Source organism: Amphibalanus amphitrite, unplaced genomic scaffold (assembly GCF_019059575.1).
Source record: "Amphibalanus amphitrite isolate SeventyFive unplaced genomic scaffold, NRLGWU_Aamphi_draft 000881F_arrow, whole genome shotgun sequence".
Lineage (NCBI taxonomy): Eukaryota > Metazoa > Arthropoda > Thecostraca > Balanomorpha > Balanidae > Amphibalanus > Amphibalanus amphitrite.
Window position 1 is genome coordinate 133651 of NW_024882375.1, and position 25332 is coordinate 158982.

At 50.3% G+C, this 25332-nt stretch overlaps 1 long non-coding RNA gene across 1 annotated transcript in view; it reads left to right on the plus strand.

The window, feature by feature from the left end:
- LOC122367612 overlaps window positions 1-21107 on the plus strand; it is a 29884-nt gene extending 8777 nt beyond the window's left edge. Inside the window, exon 2 of the long non-coding RNA XR_006254087.1 lies at window positions 20766-21107. This is a non-coding gene — a long non-coding RNA (uncharacterized LOC122367612). The remainder of the gene's footprint in view (window positions 1-20765) is intronic.
- Window positions 21108-25332: the final 4225 nt, after the last annotated feature.

The following is a 25332-nucleotide window of genomic DNA, read 5'->3' on the forward strand; positions in this document are numbered from 1 at the left end:
TCCCAACTGACTTGTGCACGGCACCCTACTAACTGGTCCCTAACCGTGTACCAAATTTGAGCGCCATCGGTCCAGCCGTTCTCGAGATCTGGAAACGACCCCTGCACGTGCGCACGTGCAGCAGCACCCCAACTCTGGCACATGGATATGCAGTGCCTAGTGGGTGCCTACCTACATGCCAAGTTTCAGCGCAATCGGCCAAGTAGTTACCAAGATATTGCAACAATTACAAAACTGACACCTCTTCGTTTTGCACGTGGCACGTGCATAAGGGGTCACCCACATGCATCGGGAATAGTCCAATACTTGGTAGAAGGAATGAAGCTACCCTACAAAAATTACCGCGTGTAAATCGGTCAAGTGGTTGCTGAGATATAAGCCTCGCAAAAGCGTCCGCACGGCCGGCCGGCCGGCCGGCCGGCCGCTCATACTCAGAAATTTCCGTTAATCTACGGAAAGACTCCGCTCGCTTCGCTCGCTCCGTAATAACATTGTCAGTGGTTTCACTGCTTAACAGTCGTTAGCTAACATCGAAATTATTCGAAGCTATGTACACATGTAACTTTGCATAGAAAATCGTCATGCTTTTGTGACGCATCTATCTTTGCATATCTTCGGGCATTCTACATGCAGCCGGTACACAGCATAGCTTATACACCCAGCATAGCTTATGCAGCCGCCTGAGCTATTTCTTCTCTTACAGCAGTGACAGTTTTTTCATCATCGGTGACTATCAAGTCACCGACACTGGGTGATGACATTGTCTAAAGTAGATACTTTCCTTGAAGTAAATGCGAATATAATATGCCTTTTATAAAGTGAATGCAATACCTACTATGTAGAATCTATGTATATGTACAGTCGCTCGAATGTTGAGCCCAGTGACAAGTGACCCTCACGAGAACAACATTTTACATTTTGTATTTACTCGAACTCTTCCGGTTTGAAGAAGCAGCGCTTCATTCAATTCTAGCAGACGACGCAAAACGGGGGAGCATATAGCTATTATCATTATTAGTGTAGCTGGAGTATTACTGGCCCTATCATGCTTTTTAAGGTGCAGTTCAGTTTTTTTTTTTTAATAAATTCAAATGTTTTAAAAACGTCGTCAGTTGTTTTAAAATCGTATTCAATTCTTTTAAAACGGAAGTCATGTGTTTTAAAACCCCGTTCAACAGTTTTAAATCACAGATTAGCTTTTTTAAAATGGAGTTCAACTGTTTTAAATCGCGGCTAAAAAGGTGTATTATAGATAATTTTTGCACATTAAAACATGCGAATACGTGTGACTGCGAGTACGTGTACACGTACTCCGTACTCGCATGAGTACGTACGAGTACGTGTATCGTGTGACTTCTAGAGTAGCCTACTAAAGCACTGAACAGAAACTTTTTTATATTGCTGCCCATAAGTCAACGACTCAGTGAATACTTCTCGAGCCGAAGGTAAGCATTTTTATAACATTTCAGTAGCGTAACAGAGGGTTCACGGATCATCAATTCGCCATTATAGTGTCATCCTCCCCTGCCCTTTGATCTAGCTGACCCGCTGAAAACAGGTGCCTCCCACTGTGCGCCCAAATAACCCTTCAGCGAACCACGATACACTGACAGTCTCATTTCTAAAAATGTTGAACGGCAATGGGTAAACAGAAGGGCTCAGTGACTAAAAAATATAAAGGTAAGCAAAAACACGTTGCATAAGTCTGTTGAATATGTATAAAAATAAAATATCATACGAATCGAAGAGCTTGGATATTACCTACGTTTTTTACCCAATTTTCTTACAATCCTAGGTCTCTCTCTCTCTCTCTCTCTCTCTCTCTCTCTCTCTCTCTCTCTCTCTCTCTCTCTCTCTCTCTCTCTCTCTCTCTCTCTCTTTCTCTCTCTCTCTCTCCCACCAGATCCGCTATGATCCTCCAGCACCGTCTTACTGCAGGAGTGAGCTGCTCCGCGGCGACCCTCCGCTATCGGAGGTGCCCAGCCGGCGGAGACTGATGGTCCCCGTTAGTGGCCCATTAGTGGACAATTGCCCGCTCACTTGTCATCCCCCCAGGCCGAGCTGGTGTGACCAGACGTGCTGTGGACACAGTTACCGGACAATTATGGTGTGTAGAGATCTAGGAGGGGGTCTGGGGACTGCGGTCGGCGGCAGCAGTGATATGGAGGTCAAAAATGTGTTTTTGAAGAGAAATAAGGAGTTTTTCGACTTACGTACCATATTATTTTATTCTCTTATTGTAAAATAAATGACCCAAACTCAGGATGTAAGTGTGTAGAGGGGGATACATTTTTGAATGTGTTTTAACGCTGTTTTGAGAGACACCGCTAACTGCTAAGGATGGTAAGATTAGCAACATCACTCTCATACTTTCTAAGAATAAATCCCGAGTTCTTACGAAACAAAAAATAGAAGCCTTCCCATTGTGTCAGCATCAGCACTCGATGCAGTCATCAGAGCCGATGATGGCACAACGCCGGAACCTTCTTGAATAGTTGGTTTCTTTTGAACTCTGAAATCATATTTGCAATGTATGAGAGTAAGCTTACTATTCATACCATTCAAAGAGAAGAAGGAACTATTTTGATTGGCTAATAGGTACATGATCACATTATTGTTAATTGATGCATTGAGCAAGACTAAAACGTGGTGTTGTCTGCATAAAATATCAGATGCCTACTTTATTCCCTTACAAATCAGCAATTCAGCATTTAACCAGTGTGCCGCCCGTTTATTAAGTACATATTTCATAGATCTCACATGGCATCCTCCCTTGCCGGTCATTTGGCCATCAGTCATATCCCTCCAGCAGAAGCCGGTTCAATCCGCTCTGACCCCAGCCAGCCCCGTCTTTAGCTGGCCAGCCCCGCCGGCAGCGGGCCATTTGCCGTCCCTGGCACTGGTTCAGCTCAGAGCCACGGCAGATGCCCCGGGGCCGCGACACCCGCCACCCGACTGCGCCACATATGACACAGCCGCGCCACTCACGACACGACCGCGCCACATACGACCATTCATCACGGTCTTAGTGCCGCCGCTTACGTTCCGACGCCGTCTTTCATATGCAAACGCACGCCACCCTGTCCCAAATCTCTCTTTTTCTTCTTCCGCCTCGTCAAGTTAATTCTCTCGCCGATTCTTCATCTGGCACTGGTAACTTCTTTAATTCAGTAATTTCTTTGTTTTCATTAAATTTTGGAGCGCGCCGCCGGGGCGAGGTGAGGGGACCGGTTGGTTTCGCCACAGCCGCCGCCGCCTTCCCGCCTACATTGCCTCGGCCCGGTCGAGGGGCGCGACTGTGCTAGCTGCTACTCAACCCTGACCAAGGGAAACACTGGGAAAAACGCAGGGCCCACCAGATGAGCAACATGGCACGACTGGTTTATTGCGCGGTTAGCGTCAGGTGGCCACGGACGCCCACCGACCTGGTCGCAGCGCGTGGGTTTAATTGGGGCCATCGGTGCGCGGAGTTTGCGGGCCGCCCGGAGGTCCAGGCGTGGGAACGGCCACAGCGGGCCGGGTAGTACACGGAACTGGACCAGGAACGAGGCTGGGTGCGGGGAGAGAACAGGTGCCATGGCGAGAAGGGGAGGGCGCTGCAAGGTGCAGCAACTGAAACACAATTTGTGGAGGATGAGTGGTGTTTATGGGCTCTGCAAACGCACTGATATTGCGTTGTGAGCTGGCATCTAATCTCATAATTCTGACAAATTGCACGCAGTATATTTCGGCTACAATAACCCAACATCAATTGGCAGACTTACAAAGCAACCTTATCCCCTATGTATGCTTTGAATATTCTTTCTGCTATCACAGATCAGTGATTGTCAATAATTTCCTTCCAACATGTTCATGCCATGTCCGGTACCCAAGCTCCAATGTGTTGCCAGCTGGCCGCACCATCTCTGCCTCGCTCTCGTTCAGCGCTACTAAGCACCGAAGACCCGGTTCTGAGTAGGAAGAAACATAAACTGATTCGGACAGGTTGTGCTGATTTCTGAGCACGTTCCCTTCTGTTAGCCACCATTCCGGCTTCCCTCGACACCCGCAAACCGGACCTTTTACCACCCCGGCAATATTTTATCACCGGTTTTGTAGCGTTTTTATCACTTTACACTGATTTTGTTGACTTTCTGGATTAGGGGAATTTTTAGTAAGGTTCGGGATATTTACTTTCCCGCATTTCAGTTGAATTTGTAAGAGAAACAAGCCATTGGAGGGACAGCGGGGCACCAGAGAGCGTCATATGATCAAACGGAATTAGATAAGAGAGCCGTAAAACTGGGGTCGTGTCCGCGCGGCCGCTCGGCTCTTCGGCCACCGCATCAGTAAATCAGGCGATCTGCTGGCCAGCCGTCAGACTGCCGGACCCGACCCCGTCAGAAAAACTCCCGGACATCGAACGCCGTGCCCCCGATTGTGGCGAGATGCGCACTTCGGTAAAAGTCCGGTACAACCCGCCTAATCAGAATTGACTCGAGCCTCTCCTTGCGTGCCCGGCAAGCCAACCCACCCCCTGAGAGCGCGCGGCTCTGTTTTTTTATCAGTTCTCTAACTGCCGAGAACACCACAATGGTCTGACGGCGCCGCGCCGAGCTCGTCGCCCAACGGCAACCTGCGGCAATTTGCGACCAAAACGACGCGGCGTCTCGAACAAACAGCCAAATGAAGTCATTGGACGACATTACATTTCGACAGTTATGACGCGCCGTCCATCGCGGCGTGCCGCCGTTGCCGGCAGATATGGAGCCGACCTGTCGATTCCGATGTTGCGCGCTGTCGTTAGCGTGAAGTACGGCACGCATTAGGGCGAGATATGACACTGCCTGCGACGCAGGGCCAGCAACAGATTAGGAGGGAAGGTGGCGCGCCGCGCCGCGCCTCGCCACCGCCGACGACGGGGGAGACGAGCGTCGGAATTGTCTCGGCCCGTCGAACGCGACGGGGCGTCCCGGCCGGCCGCGGTGGCTCCTCAGCACGTGGCACGTGCGACCCTCGAGCTCGAGCCGGCCGCCGCGGCCGCCGCGGTCGAGGGATCATTAATGGCACCATTACGCGGCGCGGTGCCGCCGACAAGCGGCCCATTTGGACAAGTTCCGCAACTCACGCCACCGTCGGCCTTTACTCGCCCGAATCCGGAGCCAAATCGGGCTTTGTACGGGCACCGCTACCCACCCAAGTGATGAGGTCGATGGGCGTCGCGCTCTGTCCCGATCGCCTGGCCCGCCGCCGCCCACTCGCCCCCGTTCAGTTGTCCGTGCGGCGGCCGGACGCGCCGCGACGGCAAAAACGGCGACAGGTGCCCGGTATCACAGGCCGAGCGGGCGCGGCCGTTAAATTTCAGCGGCCCGCGCGGCGCGTGCCTATAATTAGGGAGAAATAGCCATTGCCGGCCACAGCACGCGTGCAGAGTTGTGTCCATTATTGATGAGCGGTGCGCGGTTTGTGCTCACTTCCGATGGTGATTCGTTTGTTCGAGTTGTGCGACGAGCTGCTGATGAGAGATGTAGGGGTGAGATAAAAGCATCGATCTTCGTCCAGATGCTTGTTATGCTTATTGGTAAAGTTGTGACCACGCAAATTCATTTCATTCTATCCACAAAAACACCAAAAAATACTTTTCCCGATTCACATCCAATTGATACAAAACGAGAAGCATGTGCTGTTACGTGGGATGTTAAGCATAAAATTGTTCCGGGAATATTACCTAAATTTCATCGGTCAATTAACTGATAAAAAGAAAGTTCCAGCATGCCAATCAATTTATTTTGGATCAGCAAATATTTATACAAATATCATTTTCCGCCTTTCCTTAACCTGTTTCAATTTGTTTTCTAATAGGCTGTCTGATGACTGTTCCCAATGTTCAGTTAACAGCCAAAACCAGTTGGAGAGACGAGCCGATCAGTGGTATGTACCCTTTCCCTCCTCTTCCATTCCTCCATCCCTCCACCCTTACCGACCCACCGCATCTGGCCGGCACTAAAAGCCTTCGACCGAAACGGCCGAACCGATGGGCGCGGCCACTTTCCGACAACGGCAGACAGGTGTAAACCCCATCCAACTGATGTCCGCAAAAACGACACTCAGTGGCCGGGGGACACGCAATGGGCAGCGGCAGTGCCGGCTGTGTGCACTGCACCGTGCATGGGCCGGTGCAAACTTCGGCTCTAAATCGGCACGTGGCCCGGCTTAAAATCCCATTACCGACTGGCGTGTGCGCGAGCCGCCGGCCTCTCATTTGATATTCATTCTGGATTTTTGGCTACCTCTGTGGGAACGAGTCACGTGACGGCGCTGGTATGTGATTTAGCACGGGTGATCACGCGTTTGTGACTCGTCCACTGGACAAGTGTAGAGGGCGGGTCGGCCAGTTGGTAGGTCGGGTAGGGGTGGATCCAAACACATTAATTGTGGACCGTCGGGGATGCGGAAGGGGACGGGGCTGGACACCGAGCACTGAGCTGCAGGAAACGGTACAATCAGTGTCCATTACGAATGTTTGCGCTCTGTTGTTTGATTACACTTGACCGGCGCCACCTAGCAGTGTACACTAAGCGCGCCGTTTGGCTCTTAGTGGGTTTTGGTCGTTACCAGCCTGTAATGGGCTGCCACATTTGTCGGTCGGCTGTCGTATCGGTGCTAATATATGCGCCAGCAATGACAGTGCCATGAAATGGAGCGGCTGGCACGGATAATGGCTCGCTCAACTTGGCTCGTAATATTCCGGGCCCGATCTGGGCGACGTAAAACTAATGGAGCCGCGGCCGGCGCGCGCACAGGTTTTCGACGTAGTGGTGCTTTGCAAAACTTGGCTATCACAAAGCCATGAGGCATACCCCGTGCCCCCAGCCTAACAATGACCACCGGAAATATGTGACCCTGACACCTGTAACCAATATTCATGACCTGTGGAGCCGATTTGTGGCACCCCGCGCACCAATACGCCGCGACCCCTCCTCACCGAGCAGAGTTCAGCGGGCACGTGCCGCTGTATCGGAGGCCGGGCGACGCGACGCTCCCTTCAGAAGACAGGGGAGAGACGACAAAAAAGCCCGCTCCTCCGCCGGGCAGGGGACGGAGAAGAGGAAGGGAGCGGGGTCGGGCGGCGACGGAGCGCGACCGAGCGCCGATGGACGCGGTGGCGCCGCAATCATGTGATTAGCGCTCTCTCACGCGGCCGACCCTGCCGGACAGGGGTGCTGCGTGGCGACAAAGGCCGAGCAGTGACGACTGTCGGCACCTGGGAGCGCCGCCGCCGCCGCCGCCGCCGCCGCCGCCGCTGCCGATACAGACGGAAGAAAAACGTCCAGCGTCAGGGCAAAAACGACGCTCGCGTGGAGCCGATGAGTGACAACAGATGCGCTTCGGGTCACAACAGCGAATATCTGAGCTGCACCGAATAAATTTCCCGCTAATAATAGCAATGGATAAAAACAATTGATCAATCGAATTTTTTTAACTGGTACGGTGGCCAGTGGATCGGAACCACCATCCGAAATTTCAGATATGCTTCTATATGGTACTAAGTGGTGAAATACATCAAATAAGAGAGAATTTAAGGCCACTTTGCTTCATACCAATCCAATACAAAACATACTCTTATTTTGTTTATCGTTTCGCGAGCATACTTGTATTATATTAGGCAATCGCTTATTATTCACACCAGACGATTTCTATTCATATCATCCCGGGGGCGTTGTCCGATTCAATGGCCGTTGAGCTCACTTGTCAGATAAGAACTTCGACTCGGGCTTTTGTGATTTTTGAGCCCGTTCCTCTCGCCCCGCGCCCGCGCGCCCCCTCCCTGTCTCGGCTTTCAAACGAGTCTAATTTTTGCGGCGTGCCGTTCGCGTTATGAAATCATCAAATCACACCACATTGTGGCCATAACTCGATTCTTGGGGCTAAATTCAATTTTTCTCCGTCGCCCGAACAAACAACGATAACGACGAGACTCGCGCGTCCCGGGCCGATCGAGAAATATCGAAATCGACGGCCGCCGCTAACGGCAGCGTAGTTAAAGTTGGTTTACATGAATCGATACTGGGCCGCTCCGGGACGACCAGTCGGCCATATCGGTCCCGAACTTTCCACTGTGACTGTGCCAGCTCTGAGGGGCTTGGGATAGATTCGGTAGTTGTGGTTGCTTTATTTACAAATGCCCGGTTTCGTCCATAATTATCTCATGATTGGCTCGTGCTTAGTTCCTCCTGAATTCCTTTTGTACTCCTGCTTAATGTTTCTTTCCTTCGCTGGTATTCTGATTCAACTTTCATCTGGTTACCTTGACTTCCATTCTGGTTCTTTGGCTTTGATTTCGTTTCCTTGGCTCCTAGCTGGCTTACTCTGGCTCCCATTCGGCTCACTCTGGCTCTCCTTGGATCCGTCATCCCTCTCAAAGTTCGTCGTCTCGTCGCATCGCGTCCGACAGCAGCCTCTCGTCCCCGACGACGGTCCCACCGGTGGCGTGTCAGATTTTATTTGAAAACACATCCATCAGAAACGGTCGGCTCGGCGGCCTGCCGGTCGCTTTGTTTTGACTGCGACCTGTCGAACGCGATTAGGGTGGCTGACAGGAGCCCGATCTCGCCGGAGCGCCACGCCACGCGAATTGATCCAACAACGAACGCGACGCGCGAGGCGACGACAGTTGACCGAGACGGCGGCGACGGCCCGTCGACGGTCGCGTCAGCGTCGTGGGACGCAAAACGGGGCGAGCTGCGATGGATGGAATAGATGCAGATATTTGGCAAAGACGTCAAAATGCTGGCTAAGAGCAGTTTCGTGGCGTAGTGATGCGGCAATTTTTGGTTTAGTAGTGGCAGATCCAAATGCATTTTATTGCTTTTTTTAGCTCATATAATATTCGAGTTCTTTTTGCTTTAGTTGATTTTGATATCATTGTTTTAGTGCAAAATTTCACGGGATATCCTAGCATAATTTGTATAATTGCATTAAAAAGCTCTTCGTTTTATTTCGCTCGCACCCGACAGTAAAACGGCATGAGCACCGTTATTCATTTGGGAACGCACCATTAAATCACGCGTCTAATTCGATCAAACAAACCAAATGGCTTTCACTTACCTGTTTCATGAGACGCAGCCATAGCCTGCTCATGCAGTCGCATGTGAGCGGCCCATCCGTCGTTTGGCCGGCGCGGACGGGTGCAGTGCCACAGCGATGATCAGACCAGCCGCAACGGCTCCTGTTATTCTCAGCTCGAACGCAGCCGGCCCCCGGCTATCGTCAAACTTTGGCTCTGTTAATCGATTGCCGGGCCGGCCTGTTCAATGATGCAGACATGTAGCCATGACGATGTTGAAGCTGGTCGTGCATTAGGAACCGGTCGGCGAACGGTCCGCTTCGAACGAGCCGGCTGGCCGACGCCCGAAATACATCGAAGTTTGACATGCTAGTCTGTCGAGGCGTGTCTTTCGCAAACGCGATTTGATGGCATGTCACAGCTGATAGGCGCTGGGTTCTGGAATCTCTTGAGGAGCAAGGCGTTTAACAATGGACTGCCGCTTTCTTGATGGTAGTCAGACAAAGTCCCGCTTCTATCCCGCCCACAGTCTCTGACAGAGGCCGGCAGATCACCGCACCACAGCCTGTTCGGCGGTATCTTGCGGGACCGCAGGCCCCTGTTTTGCTCCCGCTCAGCTGCTCTAATTGGTTCGTCTCGTCCACATCCGGGCTAGATAGTGGCTAACCCGTTGACGGCCGTTTTTGCCACGGGCCGTGTTTTTCAGGTCACGCGGTGGTGTGTCGTGCCTGCGGAACAATGCGGACCCCGTGGAAAAACCGGCGGCCGATCGGCGGGCTTAGTCCGATTGATCGCCGACAAATTGGGGTGAAAGACGGGCGGCTTTTTGTTGACACGACCGTGTGTCGGCGTGGGAAGCGGAGGCTCGATCGCTGAGCGTCTCGGTCTGATTTGCTGATTGTGTTCGTTTACGCATCGAGGCCGTCGACAGAGCGGAGGGCATCGTGGGGGAAGGATGACGGGCCTCTGTCCAGGCCGAGAGAGGTGAAAAACGGCGCTCCATTGTTGACGGCTGTGTTGTGGTGGATTTCGGACGTTCCCCTCGGAGCTCGCTGTTGTTGGCTCGCCCTGGAGTCGAGTTGGAGTTTATTTGCTCCAGTTCAACAGGAAATGCAAATCAGCACCTGACGATATTTATCAGAGCGTTTTCAGCAAACTTTTTTCCTTTTCACTTAACCCAAAGGATGTCACTAAATTCTGCATTGAAGTGCGCCCTGCCGAAACGCCGATTCGTCAGATTTTCCCCTAATTTACATTTTTACGGACTAATAGTCGTTTTTACATGTCATTTACACTGCTCCGGCTCTATAAAGCGGACGGAGTTTTTAATGATGCGAGCAGCAGTTAGACGCGGGGGTTAAATAAAATGCCTAAACGCTGGCGAAATAAGCGCGCCACACGCGCGTCGAGGGTGCACTCGAAGCCATCGACAGCAGCGGCAAATGACGCCAGCGCCGATGACGAGTTTCGCTTCATCTGCATGTTTAACTGATTGCACCTCGTCTCGCGCCGAGAAGCGTACCCACCCGTCCGTTGACTCCGACTCTCTCGCTGACTCCTTGGTGCCCGGTCGCTGACTCACTGACTCTAGCGCCGCGAGTCAGGCCTGGAGTCTGCCCCTGCGGCCGGCTGGTGTGGTGGTAATTAATACAACCATCTCGCACTATGTCCCCGTCCGGCCAGATGACGTATCTGTTTCTCCCCACCGGCACCCCAGGCCTCCCCAGGCCGACGCCGGCGCCCCGCCGCGATCCATCTTAATCTTGTTGCTTTCCTTTTGCTGCTAATTAACAAAATTAAGATTTTTGGAGGAAATGAGACAACGCTAATCACGCCACACGTCTGAACGCCGATGGAGCTGGGCGAGGGTGGTGGTAGTGGCAGGGGGGTGAAACTGATGCTTTTAGACGGAGAAGAAATGTGCTTCAGAGAGAGGAGAACGCTGCAGACACAAAAACTATAAAGCGTTGTTCCCGATGTAGTACCTAAGGTTCAACGGCTGGAAAGAGATGGTGTTTAGCAGCGGGTTCAAGACGGTTGTCTCATGCAGTAGGTAAATAGTGTTTTTAGAGGAGAGAGAGATGGTTTCCTCACTCCTGTCCTGTCCACAAGGTCGGTAGTTATCCGTATTGTGCTACAATCAAACGCGCTTATACTCGTATATGCCACCAAGACCCCGAGACCGGACCGCTCCTCTCGGAGCAGCCTCCGGTGCCGTTTCGCGGGTGACCGAGCACGGCCGATGACGTCACACTGACGTCAGAGGCCGGGCTTTGTGCCGTGTTCAGCGTCAGCGAGCCGCACGCCAACCGGAACTGAGCTCGGCGCCTCACGGCCGCCGCCGGCCGGCAGCGATTTTATGCAGGTCAACTCGGTGGTCACGCTCGAACGATGACGCCACTGGCAAAGACAGCCACGCTCCGCCCCCCCCCCCCCCCTCCACCGGAGGGAGGGGGAGGGGTGACCTGGTGAGGTCAGAGTTCATGTGGGCGGGGAGGGGGAGGGGTTTGAGAGCCGCGCGCGGTCAGTGCGGGGCCGGCTCTCAAAGGCGAGAGAGGGAGACGGGAGAGAAGAGTGCCCGGCTAACCGGAGTGGAGTAGGCGAGAGGACTCAGTGGCACGGCACGGGAGGGCTTAGTGGAGGAGGTGGAGGTGGCTTGTTAGTGGAGCACGGCCAAACCATATTTCACAGGTAAGCCATATCAAAAGTGCCTAATTGAAACATTTTTATAGTTCATGTTCTGCACGACTTTGCGGCGAAATGTTTTGCTATTTTTCACTTATCATTCAAAATCCACTAAATTAAATTAATTTAAACGTGTACCCCTTATGTGCTGATGCTTTGTGAAGTGGTAAAATTCCAAAATGTCGAAATCATCAATTGAATTCAAATTATCAAATGATTTATTCATGTGCTTTGCCACAAGGGTAATATCTAGCATTTGCGCAATCTATTCTAAGCTTATTAAGCACTTTGTACCAGTAGTTATGCTCTAATCTCTACTTATCTTTCGAAGAAGCGTAATTTACTTATCATTAATAATTAAATTGGCGAGATACATGAACGAAGCACTGATCTGGGTAACTTGCCAATAGTGCTTGTCAACGTACCTACTAGGATGTGTGGATTAGGCAACTTCGATGCATAAGAACAAAATAGATTTAAAGCAATCGCCGACCAGCTGAGACTCGCAAGCACTGCCATTTCAGAGTCCGAAATTATCTGGAGACGCCGCTGCATTGCCCGCCGGCAGTTCAAATATCACCATCCGCGCCGGTCAATCTGTATGTAAATTCACACCGCCGCTTCGCTCGTTCTTTGATCTTGATAAAACTCAGGTTGTATGCGAAATTACATCCAATTGTTCGTTCCATTTCTTTCAATGAGGCAGATGTGTTTCGTCGGGTAACAAAGCCAGCGGCGCGATCGAAATTAATCCTCTCCGGATGGTAAGCTCATCACCGCTTTCGACACAGCGATCCCGCGGCACTAAAACATTCTGTCTTTGCGACCGATTCGCACCTTTTCAACCGCGTTGCAGCCTACTTGTGGATTCAAGTTGTGCGTTTGTTTCCAAACGAGTGCGTCTCTGCCCTCACACCAGCCTTTTCAGGCTCGTTTCCCGCTGTGAACCAGCCCTGTGCCTTGTACGGCGGTAATGGCCATACTCAAGCAGCCATTAGGTCTCCACACCCATATGATTCGGCAAATAAACCTAATGTGAGTAATTATGAGGCGGACATTCGTCCTCATAAGCATGACGGCTGTGCGGCCGCTCTGAGGCCGACTGTGTGGGAGCAGAGCTAAAAATCGGACCAAGGCTAATGCGGCCCCACCGAAATGAGAGCGCCGCCTTATTAACGTATCGAGCTAGGCGTGAACACAAGAGCGCCACAAAGTACGGACTGTGATATTTTGCTAGAGGCACCACTGCCGACTCACCTCCAATCTGCCACGATTCAATGTAATTGGCCGAATTAGCCCAACTTCGGCCGTAATTGCGAGCATTAGGACGCGATTTCTCCGGTTTTTAATATTCATGAGCTGGGAAAACTACGTGGGCTGGGAAAAAATAAACAAGGCAGGAGGCTGAGCGCCTCTTCTGAAAGTGCCGCTCGCTCGGTTCCTGAAGGGAAAACAATGGCGGCGAAATAAATATATACAGGACGGAATAGGAATGAGGAAAGGCTTTGTTATGTTTGCCCAGTGACAGACATTAAATTTTGACTACCGCGTCTCTTCCAGCGTGCCTTTACCTGATTGTCATAGACTTAGAGGGCTGACACACAATTTATTTGAGACTCACTAACTTTATCTCTTTTCGATGCTTTGTTTTACTGTGAGGTAACGATGTGTTTCATGCCAACAAGGTCGCCGCATTCATAGTTACCAAATCATCATATTGGCCACAACTTCGCACACAACACTTCATATGGTTCCACACTTGACCAAGGAATTCAATATTGGATCTCCTGAGTCCCTCAGCGGACCCGAACCGCGAGCCCCCGGAGGGGGGTGCCCTAACCAAACCCGGAACCTCCTGCGCGCTCCGCAGGCGGCTGCCCAGTATTGCTCCAAATGAACATGCAAATACCGGCGGTAGGCGCCCCGTGGGTTGTGGCAGCAGCGATGAACGCGCCGACAACTTTTCTCATTGCCGCGCCGGCGGGGAGCCGGTCGGGTACCATACGGTACCGGGACCGACTAATTACGACCACCGCTGAGAATATTAGGATTGGCGATGACGAAACATCACAGCCGGGCAGTGTTTGCATTTCGGCAGGCGATGTGCGCATTTGCGTAACAATAGTTGAAAGAAATCATATTGATTTATTGACAGTTCTGTGTAGATTGTCCATCAACTGAAACTGCAAAAACCTGCCTTTTTCCTAGAACGGCCAAGCTAAGAGGCTAACAGCTGAAAAAAGGCTCCTTGCTTGGCACGATTTCAGCTCATCATTGCAGGGTATTCTCCCACCATGTGCGCGATGCTATCAGTACGCGTGATACTGGTGACAGTGACAAAACTATCGAAAACTGCTGCAGCGCACTGCAGCACACTCCTTTGTTTCACTCCTGCCCGGACCAGTGGCCGATGGGGCGAACAGCGTCCGTTCAGCCTCGGTTCGCCCGTCGCTCGGCCCCTGATTACCTCGCGGTCGTCACTCACGACGGCAGACGACGCGTCGGCAGCGACGGAGACCAACGTCGGCAGCGACGGAGGCGACTTATCGGAGCCGCGCCGCGCCAGGCCAAGTAAACTCTAATCAGAGCCGGCGAGCGGACCGTATTTTTATGTTAATCACCCTTTGCTTTTAACAAATATAATGTGATTCTGTTAACTAGCCTCTTTAGAATGCAGCCGGAGGTCCCCGGGGGGCCGTATCGCCGACGTCGCCATCTCCGGCGGAGCGTGGAGGCGGCCCGCGGACCCGGACGGAGCCGATGCTAATATGGTTCCGATGTAAAAGTGCCATTATGACCGGGGCGGTGTATCGGGCGCGACGATTTGCATATTGAGAAGAGGGGATCGGATTAGGGAAGATAGTAAAACGTTCGACACGAACAGGAGATGCCATAATGAAAGGGTCGGGGAATATTAATATTTTTAGAGCGGCCCCGATGCCGCATTTGCATCCGATAGGAAACGCGTAAAAGCCATCGCCGGGTCCTTTGAATTCGGAGGAGTTCTGAAGAGGCGGCGAAAATTGCTCTTCAAAAGAGCCCTTGACGCCAAAATGGCCAGTCTGTAATGAGACAGAGGCGACCCCGATCTCGCGGCATATCGGCTTCGATCGGTATTGGCGGCGATCGAGGCGCGAAGACGATCGCAGCCAATGATGCGGTGGTGACATTTCAGGCGCGCATAAGCTCCACAATTGAAAATAAGCCCTTTGCCACCGCCACGATACGACCCACACTGTGGAATGATGACTTCTGAGGGCCGGAGATGGTGTCTCGTCGCAGCTCATTGAAGAGCGTGCGTAAGCTTGTGGATGCGTCGTTTTTTTTCCTCTCTCTCTCTCTCTCTCTCTCTCTCTCTCTCTCTCTCTCTCTCTCTCTCTCTCTCTCTCTCTCTCTCTCTCTTCTTTATTTCTGAAACTGGCTTTAGATCGGCGTGCAAAGCCTAAATGATGATATCGTATTTCAGTTGTTAAAGCAATGCATAGCAATGTGAGGTAAGCATCCTAGATTTATACCGTGTTTTGGAGCCGCATGGATTGACTTCCATAGAGATCTTTTATACCTACATAATATATATTTATATAAGATCTCGATGTTCACTTCCCCTAGTGAAATTCCATTCAGAAGTATATTGCATATTATGTAACAACACGATTTAGGTACTTGTTACGAGCTGTAACTGTGGCTGACTGATGTTCAAAGTGATCAAAGCATCCAGATTCCCGAACATCTGATATTGATAGAACGGGGCTGCATACATATACCTACGCATCTTTTGAGCATTACTTTTCATAGGCTATTAGCTATTCATAATTTCAAATGTTGGTGCGAGTTGAACATTGAAATGACAACAGACTTACCATTCAGGCGTACTGGCTCGTAGTGATGAAGTTCATTGTCTACGAGCCCATGCATGCTCCGTCCAAACTGTAATTGATTCGGGCATTCAATGTGTTGTCAATAGGCTGGTCATTTGGCATTGCCTTTGCAGCTTTGCTTCGCTGGGCTGCTACCGATGAGTTGCTAATTGAGCTCCCTTGTTGTCATCTCATTTTAGCACTTTACTAGTTATTTTTAATTCACTGCTTTTCTTTCTTAAACGTTCTCCCAGATACCATTACCCTGTTTCACGGCACGACACTATGCAGCACACTACGCGTATCCGTGTATTAGTTTCCATGGAAAAATCAACAACCTCGGACGCTCGAAGCGCTGGAGCGTTCAGGCGAATTCGTCTCAAATGCCGCACCAAAACCATAGCGTAGCGTAGCGCACTGTAGCGTCGTGCCGTGAAACGGGACCCGTGACGCCTCCCAACATTCCATATAACCTCAGCAGTCCCCAAGCGCCGCGAATGGTACACGTTTCCCCTTTCCGTCACTAGATGGCAGCGCCGTCGGTGGCCGGTGGTTTCTGGGTCTCTGGGTCACGCTCCAGATAAGCTGCGTTGTTTCTGCCGTCACAATCAGCACTGGTATGACATCTGCTGTAAACCTCCGGTACCAGAGGTTCGTCCCCTCCTCACTGTCGCGCTGCGGCGCCGCGCCTCCCCTCCGATCTGATGGGGCTGGAGTGGGGAAACAAACGCCGCAGGGGAGGAGGGCGAGGGAAGAAAGGGGAGCCGAGCCACAGGTGGCCGGCGGCGACAGAGACGTGGGCCGTCGCGTCAATACTATCTGAATGGGAGAGTTTGGTGTTTCAGGGAATGGCTGTTTGGTGGGGATGGTTAGAATATATATTACTGAACGGCTCTGGGAAAGAAAAATGGAAACCGAGGTCTTTAAAAAATTGTAGGCACGAGGCGTAGCCGAGTGCCGGAGATTTTTTGAAGACCGAGGTTTCCATTTTTCTTCCCAGAGCAAGTTCAGTAAGATATTTCCCATACGTCGTTTAATATCTATTCAGAAACTCACAATTTAATTATTGAAATCACCTTCTTTAAGATTTTTATCAAAAAATCACCAGAACTGTAGGTCATCAACCCGTGCCGGAAAACAGTGCAGGAAAGATCACGTGCAAATGTTTCCCGCACGGCTAGGATAATGCTAAAGGGATATCTCGGCGTATGGGAAAGGATAGAACGACACACCCACACAAACAGTTTTATCGAACGATTGGCATGAGATGATACGCATCGGCTTACGAGTGATTCCGGGTATTTTGCTGCTAAAAGAAGCTGTCTTACACAAAGTGAAATCCATTGGTATGCCTTACTTTTGTTTAAAAACTACTTGCATCTTAATGAAACTCAATATAATCACAAAGGATATCCAGGATTTGCATGTGTCTGGTGCCTAGCGATATTTTAGTGCCTTACCTACATTCGTATAGATGGCGACAGCAGTGGCTAAATAATTGTGCTGACCAAGTAACAATATAACCTGGCTTGTAGCTTCGCTGTAACTATAATCTCACCTCTCAAACTGCCACAAATTAATGCTATTTTACACGTTATTAAAAAAGCGCTCAAAAGCAAGACTATTCATATTTAATGGAACCGCAAAGGGATCGCAAAGGAAACTGTCGCGCCGCAACAACTGACAACTGGCTGACGAGTCAGCGTTTGCGAGGTAGACATGCCTACTACCGAGGGATACAATTTGGATGCCTGCTCGTTGAGAGGTGCACAGTGCGTTCAGGCGTCCAAAGAAGGTGACCCGTATTCTTATTAGGTTATCACAGCTGAGTAGGTATGATGTTGCCACTGCCACTTAAGCTTACTCTTTGCATGATGCAAAGATTGATGGTTCGTTAATTAAATCCATGGCATACTCCAGGCAAACAGAATAGGCGACGCTGCTCATAATAAAGGGCCAACGACTGTTGGTTGAAGCGACTTCACCACGGAAGAGCTAACCCCTTGAAGTGATACGCAACAGGAAGTAATGAGAATGACTTGTGCGGGAATAACTGCACAAACTAAGAGGCGGGAAGCAGCAGCTTCCAGGCTTTAGCAACAGGTCAGGGGATCCCAACGCATGAACTTTCGCAGCCAGCCATGACCTTTAGTGGCTATGACAATGGCCGGAGTTCAGGCAGAAGTTGCGGTGTTTGTGGCAATGTTGCTGGATGGATGTTAAACATCCCGCGCAGAGGGCTTTTGCACCGTTTCGGCTCCTGTGCACTTATGTAAGGCCGGCTCAAGGAAAGCTGTAGCCGAGGGCATGCATTTTATTTTTAGGAAACAGCACCAAGCGCACAAGGAGATCGGTCAAGATCAGCACATTATCTGTAATCTGGAGATCTGTATCAGCACATTTCATGAGCTTAGTGCTCACATTTCATAAATAGTCTGGAACAAAATCAAGACATGAGTTCAAGGATACCATAGAAGCGCTGGGGAAATATTTATCGAAGTAATATATGATCTTGATCATACCTGTCATTGTCATATTCATCCGACCGTAATGCGGTCTTCCAAAAACAGAACTGAACGAAAGTTTTCTCTCGATTATGCATTTGGTTTTTACATGCTCAAAACTTAGACGGAATAAAGAAATATTCACTACGGGGTGTCTGTGCCCACTGGTGTGCAAAAACAATTCTCGCAATGCTTAGCATATACAGCAGACGGCTGACCAGTCTCCTTGTAGTTTATTTTGCTGGGACTGATTGCAGAAATATAGTTATTCAGCGATCATTAATTCCAGCACGTTGTAGCGAGACATCTGCTTTTGCTTGGCAACGGCCAGGGTATCTGCCTATTAAAGTTATTAATATCAGTGTTCGGTGTCCTGCCGCAGATAACTATCGGTATCGCTCATCCCTTTTACCAGAGCCACATCTTCACTTCGTTATCTTAAAAAACGTCAAATTTTTGAACGCAAAATCATTCAGGGCTGTGCGTCTTGAAATCACTTTCAGTAGGACAGTCGCCTGAAAATAGCATTTCACTTAAAGCGTCGCAACACTTTATTCTTTGCCAAACTTTTGTTCATGTCGCCTGACGCCTTTCCCTGAAATCAGAGTAGGGTGTCTGTGACACACACGGCACTGCATTGCCACGTGCAGGACGGCACGGGTCGGGTGGCAGTACCGGGAACGCACGGCCCGGCGCTGCCGGCCGGCCGCTGCAGTCCGCCGAGCCGTGACATACGTTCGACCGCGCGCGGACGGCGCCGGCCAACTTTGCCAGCGGGCCGACCGGTCGGCTGGCCGACCCGGCGCCTGGATAATGGTTAAAACTGGGCCGGCGCGGCCCGCTTCCTGTTCAAAATCCGGCTCTGAGGTCGGCGTGACCCCCGAACGCCGCGGAGGGTCCCGTGGATGGGCGGAAGGGCGAAGTTGTAGCGGCAGACAGCGCTGTTGGCACCCCGTTTGTTGGCTCTGGGTCTTTGTTTCAAGGGAGAGATTTATAAAATGATACTGGATGTGAATTTTGAACCATAGACCTCTGTAAAGGTCCGAGGTAGGTAAACAGAGGCATTTAGGTATATGCTTGAACAAAAAACAATGCTTTTCATTTCATGTGACTTGTGACGTTTCATAACGTTTATGATTTCAGGTGACTGGCCAGTCACCTGAAATAACATTTCAGGTGACTGGCCCAAAATCTGAAAAAGAAAATTCAAAACTAGCGTTACACAGCCCTGTGTAGATCAGAAAAAAAAACAATGTTGGCTTATGTCCTTTGAGATCCACTTCATGTGACGGAGTGTTCCTTATGAGCTGTGCGTGCTGCTGCTAACGGTGTGGCAGTGGCTCCCTAAAACTGGCACCAACTCATAACTTGATGCGCTCTGTTCGATTAGAACAAAATATCCGGGCTCATTTTTCTGCTGTTGTTGCTCTTCTGGGTCTCCATCCACAGCAAGGTTATACTCCACAGCATGATCTGTTCAGACATGCAAGATACGTCACACCTAACTTGCTGTGGACTCCGCGCTCACGCCATTTGTCATTTTTCCTTGTCCTTGTTGGGGTTGTGTTGGGACTGCTGTTTCCGGCAGCCGAGAGGAATGGTTAAAAAACGACCTCTAACGGCGGTAAACGTGATCGATTCACTATCTGTGGTTCGTAGTGCAAAGTGCGCAGTACAAACTGAAGTCAACTAATTGCAACTGTCTTCCAAAAAAAAAATATATATCCATTTTCAAGGAAAATAAATGTCAAAGTTAATTGCAATTGAAGTTGGTCTATGCTGCATTCTTTTTTTTAAAGCTAGAGACGTTACTCGACTCCAATGAAGTGTTGGCGATTCCCGTGTGTCTCTGAATGCAGGTTAACCTTGATCTTCGCGTTATGGGTGAACATCTGCCAGCTGGGTTTCCCCATTTGCAAAGTCTGATCCCAATGAATCAAGGTCACGGCAAAGTTGACAAACTTTTTCCGATTGTTTCTGAGTTGGCCCGATGCGGCGCTTCGAACCACGATGCCCAGCTCCAGGTCAAGGTTAGAGCGAAGTTGGGGACATAAGTTGTCTTGAATCGTTTCCTCCTAGTCATAGATAACCGCACATGGAGAAGGAGTCTTCTTGTTACATCGACAAGCATCACCAAAAGTCAGAAACAGGTGTCGAATGCTGATTTTTACAAGCATTGGTCCTTGAACTTAAGGTTCCAGCGTCACACACAAACTTGCACAACTACATAAGATACTTTGTTCTTCGCCTAGCTAGCCGAAGTTTGATTGCCTTCAAAGTTCCACGACCAGTGAGGTGCCGGTGACTTCCTCAACAAGCTGTCGTCACGGCCAGGTTTAGCCTTGACTTAAGTCTTAAGATCACGCAACGACAACCCTAGTTGACAACTTCGCACATTCATTGCTTGAAACCTTGTTTACCGTTTAACACGGAGTTACAGTACTGAAGTAGATGATCCCAGTTCAGCCATGCAAATGTTTACCTCCTTCATAACCACACCGCACACGCTTTCGCGCTTTTCTGTCATGTTCCGCATACATATGTCATCGCCATAACACCGCTCCAAGCACAACTGAGAGTGAGAATAGATTGCTCTTCTTCCCCCGAGTCTGGTCCCTTTCTCTGTACCCTACCACCCAGCTAAGTCTGACAGCGCTCCATCTTGTGTTACAGGACCTTCACCATGACGAACCGAGCCGAGAGCCGACATCTGAAGCGACTGCGTTCAGAAGAGTCGGATCCGGCACCCAAGAAGCGGCGACGTCAAAGAGCTGACAACTCCTCCAGAGCTCCCGCAGCTGGCAGAGACGGCAGACAGGAGTCGGTGCAGGAGACGAGGGTGGAAATGAAGCAAGAACAACGCTCGAATAGAGAGGAGAGGATGGTATCAACGGCAGAGACGGAGATGGAGCCAAATAAGGGACCAAAAGAGTTGATAACTGTTAGGAGACTCAGTCAAGAGCTTGAACTGCAGTCTAGTTCAGAACAGACGAGCTCTGTTGATGGCACGATGGAGCAGTCCGAACAGCAATCCTCCTTTGTGTTTAGAGCATCAAAACATGAGAGTAGTCATGACCAGGGATCAGACTCGAGCCAAGAACTGAGACAAGAGCTGAGACAAGAGATGGGACAGGATCTGGAGCTGAGGCAAGAGCACCGGACCGAGCCGCGCACGCTGACAGTGCTGGAGGCCCGGTCCGGGGGCGATGACGTGGTGCGCGTGGTCAGCCCCGTGGCCGATGGCGCCGAGCCCCCTCCGGAGCCGGAGCCGGAGCCGGAGCCGGCCGGAGAGCGGCGCGAGCCGACGGCCGGACTCCTCTACAACCCGCTGGACGATCTGCTCAAGATCGAGACAGAGTGCGCCTCCATCCAGTCCATGGCGCGTCATTGTGAGCGGTTGGTGCGCGACCGGCCGCGGCCCCGTCAGGAGGAGCCGCCGCCGCCGCCGCCGCCCGTCGCTCCGCCGCCGCCGCCGACCTCCGAGGCTGACCGGGGCCGGGCGGAGGCGGGGGGCGGCGGTCGGCCGTCGCCGGCCGGGCCGCCCACCGCCGCCGCCGGCTCCCCGGCGCACTCCCCGGCCCACGCGCCGGCCGACTCGCCGGCCACGCCCACCGACGCGCCGGCCAATGGCGGAGCGGCCAGCCCGAGCTCGGCGGCCAATCAGCGCTCTCCGTCGGCCGCCGGCAGCCCCCTGTCCAAAGGTGGGTCGATAGGAGGCCACCAGGCTCCGCGGCAACCGGGATTGATTCGAGGCTTTACCTGTCCTTCCCCGACGCGGCAAAGGCGGCCTGATGAAATACACTTGGTCGAGATGATAAGCCCTCCAAAGTTGGAAACCTGTCAGGAAAAGGCTTCATCCGCTGGTTAATGACATTAAGTTTAAATTGCTCATTTAGGGATTGGCGAAGTGTATCAAAGCGTCTATAGTCGACATAATTCCTTGTCATAAGCATTTTGTACATATAAGCTCACAGTTTCCTAAACAAGCCCTTCATTTACTTTTGAATATTATTATATCGAGTTCATGTGTCACAAACAGCTGGGCACAATCCCTTGCAGCCCCTGAACCCCACGTAGGTCTAACAGCACTAGCGGCCATATTCCCCCGTTCCGCTGAAAGCCTTCGACCGGCAGTGCAGTGGCGTGACCGGGGGCTGGTCTGCGGCCAGGGCGTTCCATCAAAACACCACCCGTCGGCTAAAGTTAGCCGGCAGCCACCGCCGCCGCCGCCGCGGGGCTGCCGGGGGCCGCCGACTCAAAGTTGGACGGCGCAACGCCGAGGCCGTTGCTGGGAGCGCCGCTGTTTTGCATTATACATGCAGAGCGAAGCGGTGCGAAGCGAGGCCTAGTCGGTACGGTGGCGCTACCGTGTATCGCCTGAGCTGCCGTGGGCCGAACAAAGTTTGACAGATGTTTTGCTACGTCATCGTGAGCATGTCAGAAATAGTCAAAAGCCTTTGTGAATTGCAAATTACATGATGTAGCCGGTGTAGGTATTCAGGAATTTTACATATATTATGCTTAAGGACTAAGGTAAAGTGGAGCTAAAACTGTATTTTAGGGCACACCAACCAAATATGTAAGATGTCAAATCTGCATAACGTTATCGTAAGAATAACTTCCCAACTTTTATTGCGCATTTATGATCCATTTTAGTCGCTGAAAATCATCGTTCGAAACGTTGTCTGTTGTGAATAAGTAGTGTCACTGGCGGATCGATGGGATCATTTTGGGGTATTGCTACCTGCAGCTTAGTAGGTATGTATATGTCACTATCCTTGCAAAAAAAGCTGAACTTTTTTAAGGGGAAAAACGCTTGCTTGAAAAAGTCACAATTCGGAGGCAGTTTTTTTGGGGGGAGGACACTTGCCCTGCAGCGTCCAAAATCACGTCTCTAGACTCATCAAGTAGCAACGCCCGGAAACATGCATGATTTAACAGTATCTTTTGTCATATTTCTTACAAATATGATATGCATCATTTTTTCATGAATATTGAACTGTTCAATCGCTCAATTATCTTATCACATAGCACTGATGGCGCAACTTCCGCACAGGAGGCGTGGTGACCGGCAATTATCGGTATTTGCCCACATCGATAAGTTGAATACATTTGTGCTAGAAAAGTTAGGTTATTTCAGTCCACACATTGCTTGGCTTTAATAAGTGATGTCATTTACGGAAAATCGGTATAACGATAACAAACCAAATACCAACAATACCCATGGAAAAATACCGATACCAAACCAACTTGGGATTATCAGCAAAATGCCTTTTTTACAAAATTCACAGCCTCTTATACATAATTGAAGAGTCATAATACCAACAAAATACCAAGCGCATAAGCCTGGATACACCACATGGCTACCACGTTGATATCGATTTGGTATCGGTATACTAAAAAGTTGGTATCCGATTGACATCTCTAGCTTTGATCATCAATGAAACGAAGGAGACTCTAAAACAAGTCTTTCTTTTTTTTCTAGAAGCATTTGGAATCGATTGGTCACCAAGAATGTAAGTAAAAACACCATGTAAACCGCAAATTACCCGAAAATGAGCGTTCGCTCCACAGCACGCAGGCTTGGTTCTGGCCGGCAGCAAACGTCCTGTATGTAGGCTGTGCCGCATGCCGCTGTGTGGTGCGGGATAGTATAACTCACAGGCAGTATGCCGCCGCGCCGTCCGCGCTTGGCGAGGCCGCTCCCCCGTGGCCGGTTTGTCGCTGATGTGTGGAGTGTTGGGCATTGGACAGGAAGAGTGGAGTTTGCAGGTCACTCAGAAATCAGTGGTGAAACGGCCCCATCCAGCTAGGGCTCAAAAGGCAGCAGAGGTTGTTACTTGCTGCCGCCAATACTGTCCTTAAGAGAGTGACGCTGCAGACTAATATTTGCTGTTCACATCTCCATAGCCTAGAGTCTCAGTTATGTCCCCATCTAAACTGGGTGATAGTATTGATATTAATTGTGGGGAAACGGGGAACTTAAACTCTTGCACGCATCCTTAGAAATGAGAACCAACCCATCATCGGTCCAACCCAGCCGGTCCCGTAGCTCAGTTGGTAGAGCGTTGGACTCCACGTGATGAGAGCACGCGTTCCCGGTTATAACAGTCCGGGTTCGAAGCGTGACGGGGCTTGGCATTTATGGGCCTCCTGACAGGTATGGTTGCGGTTGGTGGCAGGCCGTAGCCCGGCGAAGTCAGTGAGGGGACCGGCCGTGCGCGGCTATGTGCGCACGTTAAACTTTGGACTCTATATTCTGCCATAGAGCCGGAATTGCGAGATCGGAGGGTAGAGGGCAGGGTCATCGCAACAAGCTTCGCTTAGCGGTGGCTCTGTCCTTGTTAAACCTTCCTATCAAAAGGTTCGGACTAAATTTATATAAAAAAATCATCATCTTTGATCACACTTCCCTCCCCAGGCTGTTCGGCGCTACACCACACTGCATTCCCCTTCCAGTTTAACCCGCGCCCCACTGGGGGGGGGGCTATTTATAGCCCCCTCCCGTTTTTCTGCAATAACTTCCAAACCGCTTGACGTATCGACGCCAAACTTTCAGTACCTTCGGCTGCATCAATTTGACACCTTGTGTCAAAATTTGAACTTCGTACCTACCATAGGTCGGCCGGAAATGACGTCAGAGTGACGTCATGTTCGGCCGATTTCGACGCAAAACATTGAACCACGGCAATCGCTCTCAAGAGCTCAGTTTTTCAGCTAGATCCAATTTCTTTGCATGAGAGGACTCAGAATAGATTGCGCTATCAAACTGCTATCTCGGATGTTCGAAATTTTGAAAATTTCGAAAAACAATTTTGTAATTCAAAATTTAATTTTTTACATTTTTTTCGAAATTTTTTTGACTTTTCGAAAAAAAACCGGAATATATGTGATAGAACGCATTATTATGACTAACTCTAGCAAGTTTTAGCTAAATATCTTCAAAAATGGCCAAGTTATACGCATTATTGCAAAAAATTAACAATTATTAATTTTTCAAATCAATTTTTTCAGCACGAGTTTGACATTGTACGCCAATATAAATAGCACCATCGTGTTCCTGAGCTCAAACTGCATCCAATAGACACCTTTTTTGTTGAAAAATTCTAACTTCAAAATTTGACCTTTTTTGACCTGAAAGTGACCTGACCTCAGCTAAATTTGACTCAAAATGACCTCGAATGACACAGACGACATCAAATTCGAAATTTTTGGCCTAAATGGACCATAAAACATGTGT